The sequence below is a fragment of the Bidens hawaiensis genome, unplaced genomic scaffold (genome assembly GCF_021521415.1).
Source record: "Bidens hawaiensis isolate Kalapana, Puna unplaced genomic scaffold, B.hawaiensis_p1.1 tig00010601_1, whole genome shotgun sequence".
In the NCBI taxonomy this organism is placed as follows: domain Eukaryota; kingdom Viridiplantae; phylum Streptophyta; class Magnoliopsida; order Asterales; family Asteraceae; genus Bidens; species Bidens hawaiensis.
This window is the reverse complement of record NW_027491814.1, coordinates 336,459-357,413: the sequence shown is the minus strand read 5'-3', so window position 1 is coordinate 357,413 and position 20,955 is coordinate 336,459. Positions and strand designations below refer to the sequence as shown.

General features: G+C 40.0%; 1 pseudogene across 1 annotated transcript; it reads left to right on the top strand.

Moving 5' to 3' along the window:
• Positions 1–19,677: 19,677 nt before the first annotated feature.
• On the top strand, positions 19,678–20,668 carry LOC143535767 (uncharacterized; annotated as a pseudogene). The gene is made up of 3 exons (XR_013135761.1): positions 19,678–20,006; positions 20,079–20,327; positions 20,418–20,668. The product of XR_013135761.1 is annotated as an uncharacterized LOC143535767 (transcript).
• The last annotated feature ends 287 nt before the right edge of the window (positions 20,669–20,955 follow it).

The window sequence follows — 20,955 nt, the reverse complement described above, 5'->3', positions numbered from 1 at the left end:
CCGCTGAGTTTAAAGACTCCCTAGGCCTAGCAACCAGTATGCTAGACACACCTTATACTATAGAACTAGCCAATGGTAGGCAGTTATGCGCGAACGAAAGAACTGAACAATGTGTAATAGTCATGGGAGGTCACGGGTTCAATATTAACTTGTTGCCAATAGACTTGGGAAGTTTTGACATTGTGGTGGGTATGGATTGGTTAGTCGAGAACCACGCGGAGGTTATTTGCCATGAGAAGCAGGTTCGGATCCCACTGTTGAACGGAGAAACCTTGGTAATTCAAGGGGAAAGAAGGGGAGTTGCGACGAAACTGATTTCGTGCCTAAAGGCGCGCAAGTGCTTAAGGAAAGGGTGCTACGCCTTCCTGGCGCATGTAGTAGAGAAGAAAGGAGATGAGCGAAGAATTGAAGACTTACCAGTAGTGCGCGAATTTCCAGAAGTTTTTCCTGAAGATTTGCCCGGATTACCGCTGCCGCGACAAGTCGAGTTTCGTATTGATTTAGTCCCAGGAGCTGCGCCAGTAGCTCGAGCGCCTTATCGACTAGCTCCATCTGAGATGCAAGAGCTATCCAATCAGTTACAGATATATTGGATAAGGGTTTCATACGCCCAAGCTTTTCACCTTGGGGAGCTCCAGTACTGTTTGTTAAGAAGAAGGATGGTTCGTTCAGAATGTGTATTGACTACAGGGAGCTGAATAAGCTGACAGTCAAGAATCGGTACCCTTTACCGAGGATTGACGACTTATTTGACCAGTTACAGGGATCCAGTTATTATTCGAAGATAGATCTACGGTCAGGATACCACCAACTTAGGGTCCATGAGGAAGATATGCCGAAAACATCCTTCCGAACTAGATACGGCCATTATGAGTTCTTAGTGATGCCTTTCGGGCTAACTAATGCGCCGGCTGTATTCATGGATCTGATGAACCGCGTGTGCAAACCATACTTGGACAAGTTTGTGATTGTGTTTATAGATGATATTCTGATTTACTCTCGGACCAAGGCCGAGCATGAGCAACACCTGAGATCGATTTTGGAATTGTTGAGGAAAGAAAAGTTGTATGCGAAGTTTTCCAAGTGTGAGTTTTGGCTTAGAGAAGTTCACTTTCTCGGTCACGTTGTAAACGAGAAAGGAATACACGTTGATCCTTCCAAAGTCAAGGCCATCGAAAACTGGGAAGCGCCAAAAACCCCAACTGAGGTGAGGCAATTCCTAGGACTAGCTGGCTACTATCGACGCTTCATTGAGAACTTCTCCAAGATAGCTCTACCTCTGACCGCGCTAACTCAGAAAGACAAGAAGTTTGTTTGGGGCGAAAATCAGGAAGCAGCGTTTCAAATGTTGAAACAGAAGTTATGTAGTGCGCCAATTTTGTCTCTGCCCGAGGGGACGGATGACATCGTCGTTTACTGCGACGCTTCACATCAGGGACTTGGATGTGTCCTTATGCAGCGAGACAAAGTCATAGCGTATGCCTCGCGCCAACTCAAGACCAATGAAAAGAACTACACAACGCATGATCTGGAACTTGGAGCGGTTGTCTTCGCGCTAAAGATTTGGCGCCATTACCTCTATGGTACAAAGTGTATAATCTTTACGGATCACAAGAGCCTTCAACATATATTTGATCAAAAGGATTTAAACATGAGGCAACGAAGATGGGTTGAATTGTTGAATGATTATGATTGTGAAATAAAGTATCACCCTGGAAAGGCGAATGTGGTAGCAGACGCGCTAAGTAGGAAGGAGCGAATAAAAACGCTACGAGTCAAGACTCTAAGGTTGACCATTAGCGCAGATCTCTCTACCCGCATCCGAGACGCTCAGCAAGAAGCCTTGAAACCAGAGTTTGTTAAAAACGAATCCCTTGGGGGTATGATTAAGAGTTTGGAACTTAAAGAGAACGGCAATCTATATTTCGCTAACCGCATATGGGTCCCTCTCAAGGGAGGATTGCGCGAGCAAGTATTAAACGAGGCTCACAAGACGCGGTATTCCGTACATCCTGGCACAGACAAGATGTACCAAGATGTTAAAGCACTGTATTGGTGGCCCAATCTTAAAGGCGCCATCGCGACGTATGTCAGTAAGTGCCTGACGTGTTCGAAGGTAAAGGCTGAATACCAGAAACCATCAGGGTTGCTTCAACAGCCAGAAATTCCCATGTGGAAGTGGGAACAAATCTCTATGGACTTCATCACCAAACTGCCAAGGACACCTGGGGGTTACGACACGATCTGGGTTATTGTAGATCGACTAACTAAATCAGCGCACTTCCTGCCGATCAAGGAAACCGATAAGATGGAAAAGTTAGCCCGATTGTATATTCGAGAAGTAGTTTCAAAACATGGAGTCCCAGTGTCCATCATTTCTGATAGAGATAGTCGGTTCACATCAAGGTTTTGGAGATCGTTGCAAGGGGCTTTAGGTACTCGTCTTGACATGAGTACGGCATATCATCCCCAAACGGATGGACAAAGCGAGCGAACAATCCAGACATTGGAAGATATGCTGCGCGCGTGCGCAATCGATTTCGGTGGTAGCTGGGATACTCATCTCCCATTGGTTGAATTTTCTTACAACAACAGTTATCACACAAGCCTCAAGGCTGCGCCGTTTGAAGCTTTGTATGGGCGCAAGTGTAGATCCCCACTGTGCTGGGCTGAAGTGGGTGACAAGCAAATGACTGGTCCAGAATTGATCCAAGAAACAACAGACAAGATTTTTCAGATAAGGGATCGCCTTAAGACAGCGCGCGACAGACAGAAGAGCTACGCAGATGTGCGAAGGAAACCCTTGGAGTTTCAAGTAGGGGATAGAGTACTTTTGAAAGTCTCTCCATGGAAAGGAGTCCCCCGTTTCGGCAAACGAGGAAAGTTGAATCCGCGCTATATTGGACCATTTGAGATCCTGAAAAGGATCGGTCCGGTTGCTTATAAACTCCGTTTACCCGCCAAACTGTAACGATTCCGGCAAATCCAGGTATACCCTAGCCGGAATATACTATTTACGTGTCATTTAATATTGATTATATGAGTTATAGTACATATATACGAGTATATATGATTCATAGTACGAATCATACTCGATTATATAGTGAATCGTATTGGAATTACAATTAACCAATGAACGATTATTGAAACCCGAATGAATCGGGAATTACATTATAGACGAAGTATATAATGTTTAGTGATGTTTACGAGGTATGAATGCTTCGGGATAGGTGAATTATAGCACAGAAAAAGGATTTCGATTTAATGGTACGTCGGTACGCTAAATGAAACCTTTAACACCAAATCAAGCAAGAGACGATCAATCAAGCCGAAAAAGATGCGTGATTATTAATAATATGATGTTTTAATGTCATGATTTAAGTTTTTAAAGTTTTTAAGTTGGTTTTACGTAAATTTTATTTTGACCCGAAAAACGACCATTCTATGCTCGTTTTAAGCCGAATTACGAGTTTAAACGAGAAACGAACCGAGCCAGATTATCCACAACATTATCCGGATTGCGTAATCCGAATATGTGGCTTAGAATGAATGTGTGGGACCCACCCCACCCATTACTTTGGACCGATCGGCCCTAGGGGGTATCATTTACCTCACTTTTTCTTTTTTATCCATCAAACAAACAAGAATTCTCTCAAATCCTTCAAGTGTTCATCCAAATTCTTGAGTTTTTAACCAAGATCTTCAAGGTATATACATAATTTGAGGCTTAAATCTTGTTTTTAATTTCATAATTCTTGAGAAAAGGAGGTTTTCATGTGAAAAATGGGTGAAAACCCGAGATGAAACCGATTCTCGTGTGATCAAGGGATGTATACATGTTATACAAAGGATCTTGATCCAAGTAAGTAGTTAAAAGTGTTTAGAATGAATTTTTACGGTTGAAATCTTGTCAAATGAGTTTTCCATGTGAAAGACGGGTGAAAACCCGAGATGAAACCGACTCTTGCATGATCAAGAGATGTATACATGTTATACAAGGGATCTTGGTCCAAGAAATGAGTAAAAAGAGTCGGGAATGGATTTCTACGGTTAAAACCTTTGTTTTTACTTAAAAACCGACACTTTGAAAGAAATGGTTTGATTGTTGGTATAGTTTGCTTGGTGTGGTGTTGATGTGCTTGTAAGTGTTGTATCTAGCGGCTAGCAAAGGCTAGAAACCGAGATCCTTGCGATCTAAAGCTAGAAAACACAAAATAGTTCGGTTTTCGTGTGTTTATGAAAAATGGACAGATTTACGTGTGCTTAGAGTCGGGTCACGAAATTTCACAGAGATGATCTACACATGAAAATATGAGATCTGTGAATTTTTGGTAATTTTTGGATAAAAGATGAATATTTGGTGAATTTAATGCTCGGTTTTGGCCAAAAATAGTGAAAAATAGCAAAACATGATGAAAAATTCCGGAAAATTTAAGATAAGCTTTTTATATCATATAAAAGTCACCCACAAAATTTGAGCTCAGTTGGAAAAGCCTAAGTAGGCTTTTCGGTGAAACGAGTTCTAGAGCTTTCTAGCTCGGTTTTGGGTGAAAATGGCTTGAAAAATAAGTTTTAAATTCTGGAAAAATTCCAGGGAGTTATGAGGATGATAAAGATCACCCCAGAAAAATTTGGGATTTTTCTAAAGTGTTTTGGTATTTTTGATATATTTAGTGTTTTAACAAGATTTAAAAATAGATAAATAAATGTAAATGTAGGAAAATAAATCTGGGAAAATTCCAGAAAGTTATGAGGTTGATAAAGATCATCCCAGAAAAATTTGGGATTTTTCTAAAGTGTTTTGGTATTTTTGATATATTTAGTATTTTAATAAGATTTAAAAATAGATAAATAAATGTAAATGTAGGAAAATAAATCTGGGAAAATTCCAGAAAGTTATGAGGATGATAAAGATCATCCCAGAAAAATTTGGGATTTTTCTAAAGTGTTTTGGTATTTTTGATATATTTAGTATTTTAATAAGATTTAAAAATAGATAAATAAATATAAATATAAGAAAATAAATCTGGAAAATTTTTACAAAATTCCTTACTGTCAAATTAAGTTTTGTGCAAAATTTCAAGACCCGAGACTAATCGGGTAATTATTTGTGCTAAAAGAACATAAAAACAAGTTTTTAAAGCTTAAAACGTGTAAACCGGCAAAGTTCGCATAAGCGAGCTGACTGGTACATGAAAACTCTAAAAAATGGACTATTTCATAAATCTAAGTAAATTAAGTAAAAATAAATCATCCGAAAATAATTCGGATGATTTGAGTAATTTTACCCGATTTTACCGTTTTCGGCACCGAAATACCGGAAATGGGCCCCACGGCCAAACGGGGTGTCAAACCGAGCTATAATTTCATCACCTTAACTAAATTGACTGTCAAACTCTAAGCAATGTCAATCTGAGTCCTTAGAAGTGTCACGGGGTTAACATTGTCCCCGAATCGAGTACAGTACTGGGTTAACAATGTTCCCAGATGTACCGATTGATATGTATTTAAGTTATGGGAATTATATAGTAACGACTAGATATTATATTACAGATCCAGGCACGTAGCTGTTCCTTATATTACTCACCGACTCACAAAAAGGTGAGTTTTCACGAGCCCCTTTTAATGAATTGTTTTAATTATATTTTCCCGGGGCGGAAAACATGTCTTATTTAAAGTATTTAAGTACATACCGATCGTATGGAAATACTTGTACATTTATATATATATGGACTGATGCATAGAATATATAAAATGCTTATAATGTGTTATTGTTCTGGGGTAACATAGTTCCCAGGGGTTGATATTGTTCTGGGGTAACATAGTTCCCAGGGGTTATTATTGTTCTGGGGTAACATAGTTCCCAGGGGTTATTATTGTTCTGGGGTAACATAGTTCCCAGGGGTTATTATTGTTCTGGGGTAACATAGTTCCCAGGGGTTATTGTTGTTCTGGGGTAACATAGTTCCCAGGGGTTATTATTGTTCTGGGGTAACATAGTTCCCAGGGGTTATTATTGTTCTGGGGTAACATAGTTCCCAGGGGTTATTGTTGTTCTGGGGTAACATAGTTCCCAGGGGTTATTATTATTCTGGGGTAACATAGTTCCCAGGGGTTGTTATTGTTCTGGGGTAACATAGTTCCCAGGGGTTATTATTGTTCTAGGGTAACATAGTTCCCAGAAAGTTATTGGAAATGTTCTGGGGTAACATAGTTCCCAGCATGATTGTATGGTTAATAAATGATTATTAAAAAAATGATTTGTCAGTGTTTATTTAAATTAGTGAAACTCACCAACTATTCGTAGTTGACCCGTTTTCTTTACATGTTTTCTAGGTATGCCCAAGTTGGAATGATTGATATGTGCTTAACTATCTGTGCTACCTGTTGGAAGCTTGCTGCTCTATGTTTTGTAATGAATTTATTAATGTCTTATTGGTAATATATGTGTGTAACACCTAGACAGTAACGCAACTCGCAACAATGTAATATGTTATAAATTAATGTAGTGGTATTTTCTTTATAAGCAATGCTGTTGATATCAGATGTGTCTGTTGCATCCCGTGTACGTTTCCGCTGCGGTTACGGGGTGTTACAGAACTTGGTATCAGAGCCATTGGTTATAAAGAATTAGGATGTCTGAAAAAGATACCTAAAATATAACCAGTAGCTCAAGTATTATTGGATCTGAATATCAACTAATAATATATTGTGACGAGATCGGGATGAACTTGGATGGACAAGTGGGTTATTATGGTCCGGAACATAATAACAGACTTGTCTGCACGAGGGAATTCAGGGGAAGTCACGGGGGACTTAAATAGGTAAAATTGGCAACATATGTGTAAATATATGATAATATTATTATGTGGTAAAGTTGTATAAATAAGTATGTGTTAATTTAATTATGAATTACACTGCGAAAAGGATTTTATGTTATGCAAGCCTTTAGAATTTAACGGGTCGGAAGGACCGAATGGGTTAGTGAAATGGTTAGAGAAAATAGAATCAGTGGTAAATATCAGCAACTGTCCCGAGGATTGTGTCGTTAAGTACGCCACCTGTACGTTCACAGACCATGCCTTGACATGGTGGAACACCATAGTACAGACTCGAGGTCAGGCGGCGACAAACCGCATGACCTGGGCAGAGCTTAAGGATCTTGTTTTGAAACATTTCTGCCCAAAGAATGAATTGCAGAAACTGTAACATGAGTTGTGGAACCTAGAGATGCATGGGGCGGACCACTTGGGATATACCAACCGGTTTAATGAACTGTCACGATTAGTGCCGTGGTTGGTCACCCCAGAGTCAAAAAGGGTGGAACGTTATATTTGGGGACTTACTCCAGTAGTGAGGAGCATAGTTAACGCGGGAGGGCACCAGACGTATGAGGGTGCAGTGACACAGGCTGGTATTGTCACGTATGATTTCTTAAGGAGCGGATCGATAAAGGCGACGGGAGAGTCGACTGGGGGAAAGCGAGGTACGTATGACAATAGGATCCGAGAGAAGCAGCAAAACAAACGAGCTAGGCCCGCTGCCCAGAGCTATGCCATGACTAGTTCGGGCGGAAGGCAAGAACCGCAGAGGGGAACGTTTCCTAAATGCGGGAAATGTGGTTACCACCATAGTGGCGTGTGCAAGGAGGTGGTGTGCCACCGGTGTGGCAGGGTTGGACACTACGCACCAAATTGTAAGACAAATCTGAACAACCTGAACCGTCAACCACAACCTATTCGGGCGCAACCATTTAGAACTCAACCAGCCCGACAGCAGAACCCGCAAGGAAACCAGATGGTGACCACTAGCCGTGCTTGCTACGAATGCGGCAGCACGGATCACTTCAAAAGGAACTGCCCGAAACTGAATCAGGGAGGAAACGGGAGACAACTCGCGGGTCAGCCATCGTCGTCCAATCCGGCGCGAGGCCGGGCATTTGTGATGGGAGCGAACGAGGCGCGCCAGGACCCCAGCGTAGTGACAGGTACCTTCCTCGTCTCTGATCAGTACGCTTCTGTATTATTTGATACAGGCGCCGATAGAAGTTTTGTCTCCGTTAGGTTCCTTTCGATAGCAAACCTTCCTATTGGTGAAACCATAGAACCCTACACCGTAGAGGTCGCTAACGGTAAAACCATGATAGTTAATCGGATTGTTCGGAATTGCCCTTTTATTCTGAGCGAACAATCCTTCCTGATTGACTTATTACCGGTAGAATTGGGTAGTTTTGACGTGATAGTGGGAATGGATTGGTTGGCACGTAATAGGGTAGAAATAAACTGTGAAAAGAAAACCGTCAAGATCCGGGTGTCGGATGACGAGGAGGTATTAGTGCAGGGAGAAAAATCCGGCACCATGATACCATTTATATCCCACCTCAAGGTGTTGAAATATATACGTCAGGGATGTGTGGCGTATCTAGCGAGCCTGACGGCCGCTGATTCTGAGGAAAAACGGGTGGACGATATTCCCGTGGTACGCGAATTTCCCCAAGTTTTTCTAGAGGAACTTCCTGGATTACCGCCAACCCGACAGGTCGAATTCAGAATCGATCTGTTACCTCAAGCCGGCCCTGTTGCTAAGGCCCCTTACAGACTTGCACCGTCCGAGATGCAAGAACTATCCAACCAGTTGCAGGAATTGTTGGATAAGGGATTTATACGTCCCAGTTATTCCCCGTGGGGTGCACCTGTACTATTTGTGAAAAAGAAGGACGGAAGCCTTCGAATGTGCATTGACTACAGGGAATTGAACAAATTAACCATCAAAAATAGATATCCTCTTCCCCGAATCGATGATTTGTTCGACCAACTGCAAGGTGCGAGCTATTTCTCAAAAATTGATCTTAGATCGGGATACCACCAAGTTAGAATTCAAGAGGAGGATATCCCAAAAACCGCGTTTCGGACTCGCTACGGCCACTACGAATTTTTAGTTATGCCTTTTGGGCTAACAAATGCGCCAGCAGTGTTCATGGATCTCATGAACCGAGTCTGTAAACCCTATCTCGACAAGTTCGTCATTGTATTTATTGACGATATTTTGATATACTCGAAGAGTAAAGAGGAGCACGAGCAACACTTAAAGTTAGTTTTAGAGCTCCTGGATCAGGAGAAGTTATATGCAAAATTCTCCAAGTGTAACTTCTGGTTACAAGAGGTGCAATTCCTCGGTCATGTTATAAACCACAAAGGAATACACGTTGATCCGAGTAAGGTTGAAGCTATTAAGAATTGGCAAGCGCCTAAATCTCCGAAAGAAATCCGCCAATTCTTAGGCTTAGCTGGATACTATCGTCGATTTATAGAGAACTTTTCCAGCATCGCCCAACCTTTAACCCTCCTGACTCAAAAGGATCGGAAATATGAATGGGGTGAAGAGCAGGAAACGGCGTTTCAAACGCTAAAACAAAGATTGTGCCAAGCGCCAATCTTAAGTCTCCCCGACGGAGACGATGGATTTGTTGTATATTGTGACGCATCCCGTAGAGGGTTAGGATGCGTGTTAATGCAAAATAAAAAGGTCATAGCCTATGCGTCTCGACAGTTAAAAGTTCATGAGAAAAACTACACTACTCATGACTTGGAACTGGGAGCAGTCATCTTTGCACTTAAAATCTGGAGACACTATCTCTACGGTACAAAGTGCACCATATTCACTGATCATAAAAGTTTGCAACACATATTCGATCAGAAAGAACTGAATATGAGGCAACGAAGATGGGTCGAGTTGCTGAGTGACTATGACTGTGACATACGATATCACCCCGGCAAGGCTAACGTTGTAGCCGATGCCTTGAGTAGAAAGGATCGAGTCAAGCCACTACGTGTGCGAGCGTTGGGGATGATAGTCCAGTCGAACCTTTCAGATTTAATTCGAGTCGCTCAACGCGAGGCGTTGAAAGAGGGCCAATTGGTTAAAGAAGGACTTTACGGGAATGAGAAGAATTTCGAACAGCGTGTGGACGAAATTCTTTATTTCAAAAATCGGATTTGGATCCCGACCCTCCATGACCTTCGTGATTTAGTCATGGACGAAGCTCATAAATCGAAATATTCCATACATCCGGGATCAGATAAAATGTACAAGGATGTGAAAGAATTTTACTGGTGGCCAGGAATGAAAAAGGATATAGCCACATACGTCGGCAAGTGTACGACGTGTGCGAGAGTTAAGGCGGAGCACCAGAAACCTTCGGGAATGTTGCAACAGCCGGAAATTCCCGAATGGAAGTGGGAGCAGATCACAATGGATTTTGTGACACATCTCCCCAAGACACCCCGAGGTCATGATGCGATTTGGGTAATCGTGGATCGATTAACCAAATCGGCACATTTTATTCCAATTAGGAATACTTTTAACACTGAGAGACTTGCGCAAATTTATATAAATGAAATAGTGTCTCGTCATGGCATCCCCATCTCGATCATCTCCGATAGGGATAGCCATTTCACCTCCAAACTTTGGCAAGCTGTCCAAGAAGCATTGGGAACACGTATTGACCTAAGCACAGCTTACCACCCTCAGACCGATGGTCAGTCTGAGAGGACCATTCAAACTTTGGAGGATTTGCTTCGTGCTTGCGTACTGGACTTTAAGGGAAATTGGGATCAACATCTCCCACTCGTTGAATTTTCCTATAATAACAGTTACCATAGCAGTATAAAGGCAGCACCTTATGAAGCATTGTATGGGCGGAAGTGCCGATCACCACTTTGCTGGTCTGAAGTGGGTGACTCGCAGGTCATTAGATCGGATCTGGTCCAGGAGACGACCAGCAAGATTCTTGAAATTAAGAACAACCTGAAAGCCGCGCGGGATCGGCAGAAGAGTTATGCTGATACCCGTCGAAAACCGTTGTCATTTGAGAAGGGTGAAAAGGTATACTTGAAAGTATCACCCTGGAAAGGAGTGGTCAGATTTGGAAAGGCGGGGAAGTTGGCCCCTAGATATATTGGACCATTCATTATTACTGCAAAGATCGGTCCGGTAGCTTACCGACTAGAACTGCCTGAGGAACTAAGTGCAGTTCATAACGTGTTTCATGTGTCGAATTTGAAAAGATGTCTGGCGGATGAGACATCGGTGTTACCCTTAGAGGGTGTTCAAATAAGTGATAGGCTCAACTTCGTAGAGGAGCCCATCGAAATAGTAGACGGTAAGATCAAGCAACTTAGACACAATAAGATCTCGTTGGTCAAAGTTAGATGGAATTCGCAACGTGGCCCAGAATTTACTTGGGAACGAAAGGATGAATTCCGGAAGAAATACCCCCACCTATTTCCTCAAAAGGAAGTAGTTGACGCGTGAAAATTTCGAGGACGAAATTTTTATAACGGGGGGAGAATGTAACGATTCCGGCAAATCCAGGTATACCCTAGCCGGAATATACTATTTACGTGTCATTTAATATTGATTATATGAGTTATAGTACATATATACGAGTATATATGATTCATAGTACGAATCATACTCGATTATATAGTGAATCGTATTGGAATTACAATTAACCAATGAACGATTATTGAAACCCGAATGAATCGGGAATTACATTATAGACGAAGTATATAATGTTTAGTGATGTTTACGAGGTATGAATGCTTCGGGATAGGTGAATTATAGCACAGAAAAAGGATTTCGATTTAATTGTACGTCGGTACGCTAAACGAAACCTTTAACACCAAATCAAGCAAGAGACGATCAATCAAGCCGAAAAAGATGCGTGATTATTAATAATATGATGTTTTAATGTCATGATTTAAGTTTTTAAAGTTTTTAAGTCGGTTTTATGTAAATTTTATTTTGACCCGAAAAACGACCATTCTATGCTCGTTTTAAGCCGAATTACGAGTTTAAACGAGAAACGAACCGAGCCAGATTATCCACAACATTATCCGGATTGCGTAATCCGAATATGTGGCTTAGAATGAATGTGTGGGACCCACCCCACCCATTACTTTGGACCGATCGGCCCTAGGGGGTATCATTTACCTCACTTTTTCTTTTTTATCCATCAAACAAACAAGAATTCTCTCAAATCCTTCAAGTGTTCATCCAAATTCTTGAGTTTTTAACCAAGATCTTCAAGGTATATACATAATTTGAGGCTTAAATCTTGTTTTTAATTTCATAATTCTTGAGAAAAGGAGGTTTTCATGTGAAAAATGGGTGAAAACCCGAGATGAAACCGATTCTCGTGTGATCAAGGGATGTATACATGTTATACAAAGGATCTTGATCCAAGTAAGTAGTTAAAAGTGTTTAGAATGAATTTTTACGGTTGAAATCTTGTCAAATGAGTTTTCCATGTGAAAGACGGGTGAAAACCCGAGATGAAACCGACTCTTGCATGATCAAGAGATGTATACATGTTATACAAGGGATCTTGGTCCAAGAAATGAGTAAAAAGAGTCGGGAATGGATTTCTACGGTTAAAACCTTTGTTTTTACTTAAAAACCGACACTTTGAAAGAAATGGTTTGATTGTTGGTATAGTTTGCTTGGTGTGGTGTTGATGTGCTTGTAAGTGTTGTATCTAGCGGCTAGCAAAGGCTAGAAACCGAGATCCTTGCGATCTAAAGCTAGAAAACACAAAATAGTTCGGTTTTCGTGTGTTTATGAAAAATGGACAGATTTACGTGTGCTTAGAGTCGGGTCACGAAATTTCACAGAGATGATCTACACATGAAAATATGAGATCTGTGAATTTTTGGTAATTTTTGGATAAAAGATGAATATTTGGTGAATTTAATGCTCGGTTTTGGCCAAAAATAGTGAAAAATAGCAAAACATGATGAAAAATTCCGGAAAATTTAAGATAAGCTTTTTATATCATATAAAAGTCACCCACAAAATTTGAGCTCAGTTGGAAAAGCCTAAGTAGGCTTTTCGGTGAAACGAGTTCTAGAGCTTTCTAGCTCGGTTTTGGGTGAAAATGGCTTGAAAAATAAGTTTTAAATTCTGGAAAAATTCCAGGGAGTTATGAGGATGATAAAGATCACCCCAGAAAAATTTGGGATTTTTCTAAAGTGTTTTGGTATTTTTGATATATTTAGTGTTTTAACAAGATTTAAAAATAGATAAATAAATGTAAATGTAGAAAAATAAATCTGGGAAAATTCCAGAAAGTTATGAGGATGATAAAGATCATCCCAGAAAAATTTGGGATTTTTCTAAAGTGTTTTGGTATTTTTGATATATTTAGTATTTTAATAAGATTTAAAAATAGATAAATAAATGTAAATGTAGGAAAATAAATCTGGGAAAATTCCAGAAAGTTATGAGGATGATAAAGATCATCCTAGAAAAATTTGGGATTTTTCTAAAGTGTTTTGGTATTTTTGATATATTTAGTATTTTAATAAGATTTAAAAATAGATAAATAAATATAAATATAAGAAAATAAATCTGGAAAATTTTTACAAAATTCCTTACTGTCAAATTAAGTTTTGTGCAAAATTTCAAGACCCGAGACTAATCGGGTAATTATTTGTGCTAAAAGAACATAAAAACAAGTTTTTAAAGCTTAAAACGTGTAAACCGGCAAAGTTCGCATAAGCGAGCTGACTGGTACATGAAAACTCTAAAAAATGGACTATTTCATAAATCTAAGTAAATTAAGTAAAAATAAATCATCCGAAAATAATTCGGATGATTTGAGTAATTTTACCCGATTTTACCGTTTTCGGCACCGAAATACCGGAAATGGGCCCCACGGCCAAACGGGGTGTCAAACCGAGCTATAATTTCATCACCTTAACTAAATTGACTGTCAAACTCTAAGCAATGTCAATCTGAGTCCTTAGAAGTGTCACGGGGTTAACATTGTCCCCGAATCGAGTACAGTACTGGGTTAACAATGTTCCCAGATGTACCGATTGATATGTATTTAAGTTATGGGAATTATATAGTAACGACTAGATATTATATTACAGATCCAGGCACGTAGCTGTTCCTTATATTACTCACCGACTCACAAAAAGGTGAGTTTTCACGAGCCCCTTTTAATGAATTGTTTTAATTATATTTTCCCGGGGCGGAAAACATGTCTTATTTAAAGTATTTAAGTACATACCGATCGTATGGAAATACTTGTACATTTATATATATATATGGACTGATGCATAGAATATATAAAATGCTTATAATGTGTTATTGTTCTGGGGTAACATAGTTCCCAGGGGTTGATATTGTTCTGGGGTAACATAGTTCCCAGGGGTTGATATTGTTCTGGGGTAACATAGTTCCCAGGGGTTATTATTGTTCTGGGGTAACATAGTTCCCAGGGGTTATTATTGTTCTGGGGTAACATAGTTCCCAGGGGTTATTATTGTTCTGGGGTAACATAGTTCCCAGGGGTTATTGTTGTTCTGGGGTAACATAGTTCCCAGGGGTTATTATTGTTCTGGGGTAACATAGTTCCCAGGGGTTATTGTTGTTCTGGGGTAACATAGTTCCCAGGGGTTATTGTTGTTCTGGGGTAACATAGTTCCCAGGGGTTATTATTATTCTGGGGTAACATAGTTCCCAGGGGTTGTTATTGTTCTGGGGTAACATAGTTCCCAGGGGTTATTATTGTTCTGGGGTAACATAGTTCCCAGAAAGTTATTGGAAATGTTCTGGGGTAACATAGTTCCCAGCATGATTGTATGGTTAATAAATGATTATTAAAAAAATGATTTGTCAGTGTTTATTTAAATTAGTGAAACTCACCAACTATTCGTAGTTGACCCGTTTTCTTTACATGTTTTCTAGGTATGCCCAAGTTGGAATGATTGATATGTGCTTAACTATCTGTGCTACCTGTTGGAAGCTTGCTGCTCTATGTTTTGTAATGAATTTATTAATGTCTTATTGGTAATATATGTGTGTAACACCTAGACAGTAACGCAACTCGCAACAATGTAATATGTTATAAATTAATGTAGTGGTATTTTCTTTATAAGCAATGCTGTTGATATCAGATGTGTCTGTTGCATCCCGTGTACGTTTCCGCTGCGGTTACGGGGTGTTACACGAACTCAGTGGAGTTCATGATACGTTTCATGTGTCCAACCTCAAAAAGTGTTTATCTGACGAAACGGTTGATTTTACCGTTGGAAGAGATTCACATCGACAAACAACTGCACTTCGTAGAAGAGCCCATAGCCGTAACCGATTGGAAAGAACAAAAGTTGCGCAGAAGTCGAATCAAGTTAGTAAAGGTTCAATGGAACTCAAGGCGTGGGCCTGAATTCACTTGGGAAAGAGAAGATCAAATACGCAAGAAATACCCACACCTCTTTCAGAACATGGCTTCTGCCAGCGACGTCTCCTAAATTTCGGGACGAAATTCTCTTAACAGGGGGAGAATGTGACACCCGGTAAATTCCCAATCCCTTAAACCAAGTAATCAACCTAAATATTAGGTAATTATGTTATGTGCGCCTTGCGCGAGCGCGCCATATTAGAATCAGCGCGTGCATTTGTTATGTGCGCCCTGCGCGAGCGCGCTATGTTAATCAGCGCGTGCATTTGTTATGTGCGCCCTGCGCGAGCGCGCTATGTTAATCAGCGCGTGCATTTGTTATGTGTGCCCTGCGCGAGCGCGCTATGTTAGTCAGCGCGGGCATGTTATGTGCACCCTGCGCGAGCGCGCCATGATAAGAACCAGCGTGGGCATATGTTATATGAGCCATGCGCGAGTGTATTGGTTTTATGTATCCATAACTTAATGTTGTCTATTGGGTTGACCGTCTCGCATGAGGCTAAGGCGGGTGCATCCCAAATCATTTATGCGCGTGCGGAAAGGGAACTAACCTCCCCGCATGGCGGGAACATTGAGAGCTAGTTTGTCTGAAGCTCCAAGATGGAATTGACTTCAACATAACTGATCACTATGTTGAAATACCAAGACCACCTGGAGAACCTACAAATGAAACTCAATGTCCCTGACTGCGAGAAGGTTACGCACCTACCCGCAGCAAAGAAATGTCCTTCACGCAGAAAGCTATGCGCACAAAGTAATACGCGCAGAACACTTGGTTTATTCTCCAGATGTAAGGAGATTATTCCCGCCCAAAAAGAAACAGTAGCGTGTTTCAGAGATTTCTACTTTTTACTGTACACTGACAAAAGTGCCTGAAAAAGCACACTGTAACATGAAAAGTCAACTGTCAGCCACCCTACTCCCACCAACCACAGACCTGCATGTCCTGTCCAAATCAAATCAAAATCTTTTATCCACTACTCCACTTTTAAATAAATAATAATAATTTCCATACTTTATCATCATTACACCTAGATATGAAAAGATTACAATCCCCTAAATCAAGGGATTGTGTTCCCTTGAGTTTGCCTATAAATATGTAACCTAAATTATCACCCAAAACACACTTCAAAGAACTGCAAACTTGCACTAATCCTCTCCCAAGCATCCGTTGTTTTCATTTCCGATCCTGTTACTAGGTAAGCCAAGAATATAACCTTGAGATCTACTTTTCAACCCTTATATTCTCCTATTTCTTGATCTTAATATATATACTTCTTGTTATTTAATCGTATTCTAGACCTTCAATTCCGAGGCCAACACCAAGAAAACCCGAATCTCGATTAATCCCTTAACAAGAACCACAGGTGAGTCTCACAGCCCCTATTTTCACTGTTTTCACTACTTTTAAACTGTTTTCGGGGCGAGGGACACGTACTTAAATAATGTTTTATCATGGTATACTTACAAGCTATGCAAGCGATTATGTATTTAAATTATGTTTCATGATGAGCAATGCGAACGGTTATCTACGGTTTTCGATGTATGTGCGCTAGAATTCGAGTAAGTGATCACTTTACCATTGGAACTCTAAGGGTAGGGACTGCTGGTTTGATCCACCCACTCGTAGGGGTCGCACCTCTTTGCATGGACGAGTGCCTAGTATGGTCATGGGGCAGTACTATGGGATTGAGCCCGCTCGTAGGGGTCGCGCCTCTTTGCATGGACGAGCGCCTTGTTTTCCGGCACAACGTCCGCGCGTAACCCGCGGGACGGTATTATTGATTAGCTCGTAGGGGCAACGCCTCTTTGCATGGACGAGCACGGTTTTTCAGAAATGTCCACGCGTAACCCGCGGGACGGCATTACATTATTTAGCTCGTAGTGGCAGCGCCACTTTGCATGGACGAGCACGTTTTCTAGAAACGTTCGCGCGTAACCCGCGGGACGGTATTACTTGTTTCACTCGTAGTGGCAGCGCCACTTGCACAGACGAGCACAGTTCCCAGAAATGTTCGCGCGTAACCCGCGGAACGATTTTATCAGATTATGTTATCAGAACTATGTTTTACTAAGCATGTGTTTCAATGATGCTATCAGAATTATGTATAGAATGATTTTTATCAAGACTATGACGCGATACGATTTATCAAGTTACTAAAACTTGTGAACTCACTCAGTTTATACTGATTCAAATGTTTTTACGTGTCTTTCAGGAGATAACTAGGTAGCGCATGGAGTCACACTTAGAGCACCTCACGCTGAACATCTAAAACTAGCTTTTTGGAAGATTTTAGTTCTATCCCTTCGATGCGTGTGGTTGTTCCCGCCGCGCAAGGGGATATGGCGTGGAAATCTTCAACAGTTTTATACTTGGATGTTTTTATGAAATTTTTAAACAATGTAATGTATCTGTATTAAACATTTCATGCGCAATGAAAATCTTACTTTGAATGTTTGCAATGGCCCGTGCTTAATTATCAATCCCCACACGCGCGCGTCCGGCTGTTTCCGCCGCTCAGGGCCGGGTGTGACAAAACAAATGGCAATCTCCACATATTTTAAGATTCTTCTTGATTCTTAAGAGTTTTTCCCTTTGTTAAAGCCATTAAACCATACACAATTGCCAGCTTTTGAACAGCAAAACAAAGAATTGAGTAAAGAAAAACTGTTTGCATAATGCCTATTAAGTCTCAGTTTCTGCTACCAATAATCTCCACATGAGCAAACACCTCCTTGAAAATGATGATAATGAATTGGATCTCTTATAATAATATTCCGACCCTCCTTTGTTAAAGCCATTAAACCATACACAATTGCCAGCTTTTCACTATGATACATCAATGGATCTTCCATTTGCTCCCCTTCAAAATCATGCAACACGAAACTTGTATCCGGAACATAACCAACGCCCCTTAACCTCTGAATATATTGAACCAGCTTCCCTGTGATCTCATATATTTTCGGATGTGAATTATCACGCAAACGCATGAATATGTTAATCCACTTCAATCCTACACCCCGGTTCCTTCCTCACATTATTACCCTTCATCATCTCCCTCACATGTTCGGCATCTTCCCACCTGTTACTATCATCCGGGTTAAGATCTAGCACTCGTTTGGCATGCAGGAAAGTCCTCCATGTCACCGTATTAGACTGAATACGTATAGTCACATAATCTGAATATGTAAAGTCTTGGGATACATATTGTCTTTAGGTTACTTATTTATCCCTATATATCTCCTTGTATCACACTTATTCGAAATACAAATCTATTACAATTCTGATTACCAAGTTAGAGCCAGATTGATTTCAAACCTGGTACACCAGATCACCGGTCATACGATGGCTCTTCTAGCTACTTTCTCCCAAACCGAGAAGACAACCCAAAATTCACACAAGTTTGGATTCACCTTGTCTCCAACCAACCATGGTTACTGGAAGGCAATGATTCAGCCATTCCTTGTTACAAACAACTTATCCGGCAAAGAAACAGAAACATCCTCAGGTAAAGACAAAGAAGACGCATCTCAACCAAACCCTAATCATGCTAATACTGTCATCTGTTTCTGAAGCCTCTTTTCTGCATGTACAGAGTGGGTTTTAAAGCTGAAGGTGAAGTTGTTTTGGTTAATATGGTGTTTCTCAAAGCTGGGACTCCTCCTCTAACTGTAACTATCATTCCTTTTCTGTTATTATTATTATGATTTAGGTTAATCTGATTAGGTATTGGATGATTATAATTCGGGGTGAGTAAAAACAAATCATAACTGAAACTGAACAGTTAACTGAAAACATTGTCTGAAATTAACAATAACCGAACAAAACCAATGTGTCTTCGTGAACAGACTTTAACCAAAACTGAACTGAACCTTGTATGTTTATGTTTTTCCAAATTTTATATTTTACACCTCTATTTCCATATTCGAACATTTTAATTTACATTGCAACCATCTATATCATAGCTTGGAACACTATAACCAAGCTTGGAATTTACATATTTCAGCTTTGAAACTTTATAATTGAGCTTGGAGCACCATAACCGAACTAATTTCCACTAGAACATAGGGGAAAAAAACATTAAAAATACATTGAACAATTAATAGAAACATACGGTTAACGGACCATTCACTTATGGTTATGGTTAAGCAGTCTTCCATACCCGAACCTCATTTATGATTATGGTTAAGGACTTAAGTCCCCATAGCTAAATTGACACGACTTTGCCCCTCCCTAATTATTTAATAATGATGATAATAATAATAACAATAAAAATAATAATAATAATAATAATAATAATAATAATAATAATAATAATAATAAAGTTTCTGCATCAGGGTTTTGTCATGAAACTTCATAATTGAACTTGGAACACAATAAACGAACTAATTCTAACTAGAATATAGGGAAAAAAACATAAATAATACATTGGACGATTAACTGATACTGACCCATGACTGACCTGTGGTCAACCGGACATTCGCTTTTGGTTATGGTTAAGCCCCAATAACCGAACCGGAGCGACTTTGCACACCCCTAAATTTGTTAATAACGATAATAATAACAGTTATTAATTATAATGACAATAATAAATGAAAATCATGTTTTCCGCATTAGGGTTTTGTGATGAACCTACAGCCATCCGAAGCCCAGGCCGGTTTCGACATCAGGCTCCCACCGACCGCTGGCGAACCTTCATTAGAGAGATGAATTGCAGAAGAATGGGCCCCGGTTTCACGCAACATGACATATGAGGTAAATTTGTTGTATTTTCTTAGAAGTGGTATGATTCTGGTTTGTGGATGTTTTTGTTTTAACCGTGTTTAGCGTGGGCAGTTTAAGCAGAAGGTGTCTGTATATGACAAAGATGGAAACCAGAATTTGACGGCTCATGACGGGTCAAACCCGTGGAGGCCCCTGCTAGAGGGAGCCATACTTAAAGCTGGTAGGACATTTGGAAAACCAAAGATCTTTCCAGCCTCCACTGATGGTCGTTACTTTCGGTTGAAAGGTGTTCCTGCAATTGGGTTCTCTCCAATGGCTAACACTCCAATACTTCTTCATGATCATAATGAGGTCAGCTTCTTATTATGTACTATGGTCAAAACAAAGTACTAAAGAAGGAATATAAAATGTTAGTTAACGAAGTGTTTTTTGTTGTTGCAGTTTCTGAACAAGGAAGAGTTCCTGAAAGGGATTAAGGTGTATGAATCAATGCTTAAAAGATCTTGTATCTTTTGTTGCTGAGAATAAGAATGATGAAGCTACAAAAGATGAGTTATAAAGAGACGATCATGGCGTGTATATATGATTCTGTTTTTTAGAAATGCATAATTCAGGCATGGAGCATTCAGTAGGATGTTAATATGGCCTGAACATGATTGATGCATTGATCATTTAAAAATTGCAACATTTAGACATTTCTCGCTTTTTATTGGCTGACTTGCAATAAAACCATTGAGGATCTTGATGAAAATTGATCCAAGGATGTTACTGCACGTGCTAGTATATTAATGTTATCTTATTTTTTTGAATAAGTCTTGGTTAGTTTGGTAGTCTTAGTTGTTATTTTCATCCTAAATAAGTGCCAGTACGTTGTATGTACCGTTGTTATTGATCTATTTAATGAGCCTCCTTCCTTTATGAATAATATCAGAAAGAGCGTTAATCAATTGAATTCTCTAATTCAAATTATCATTTATCC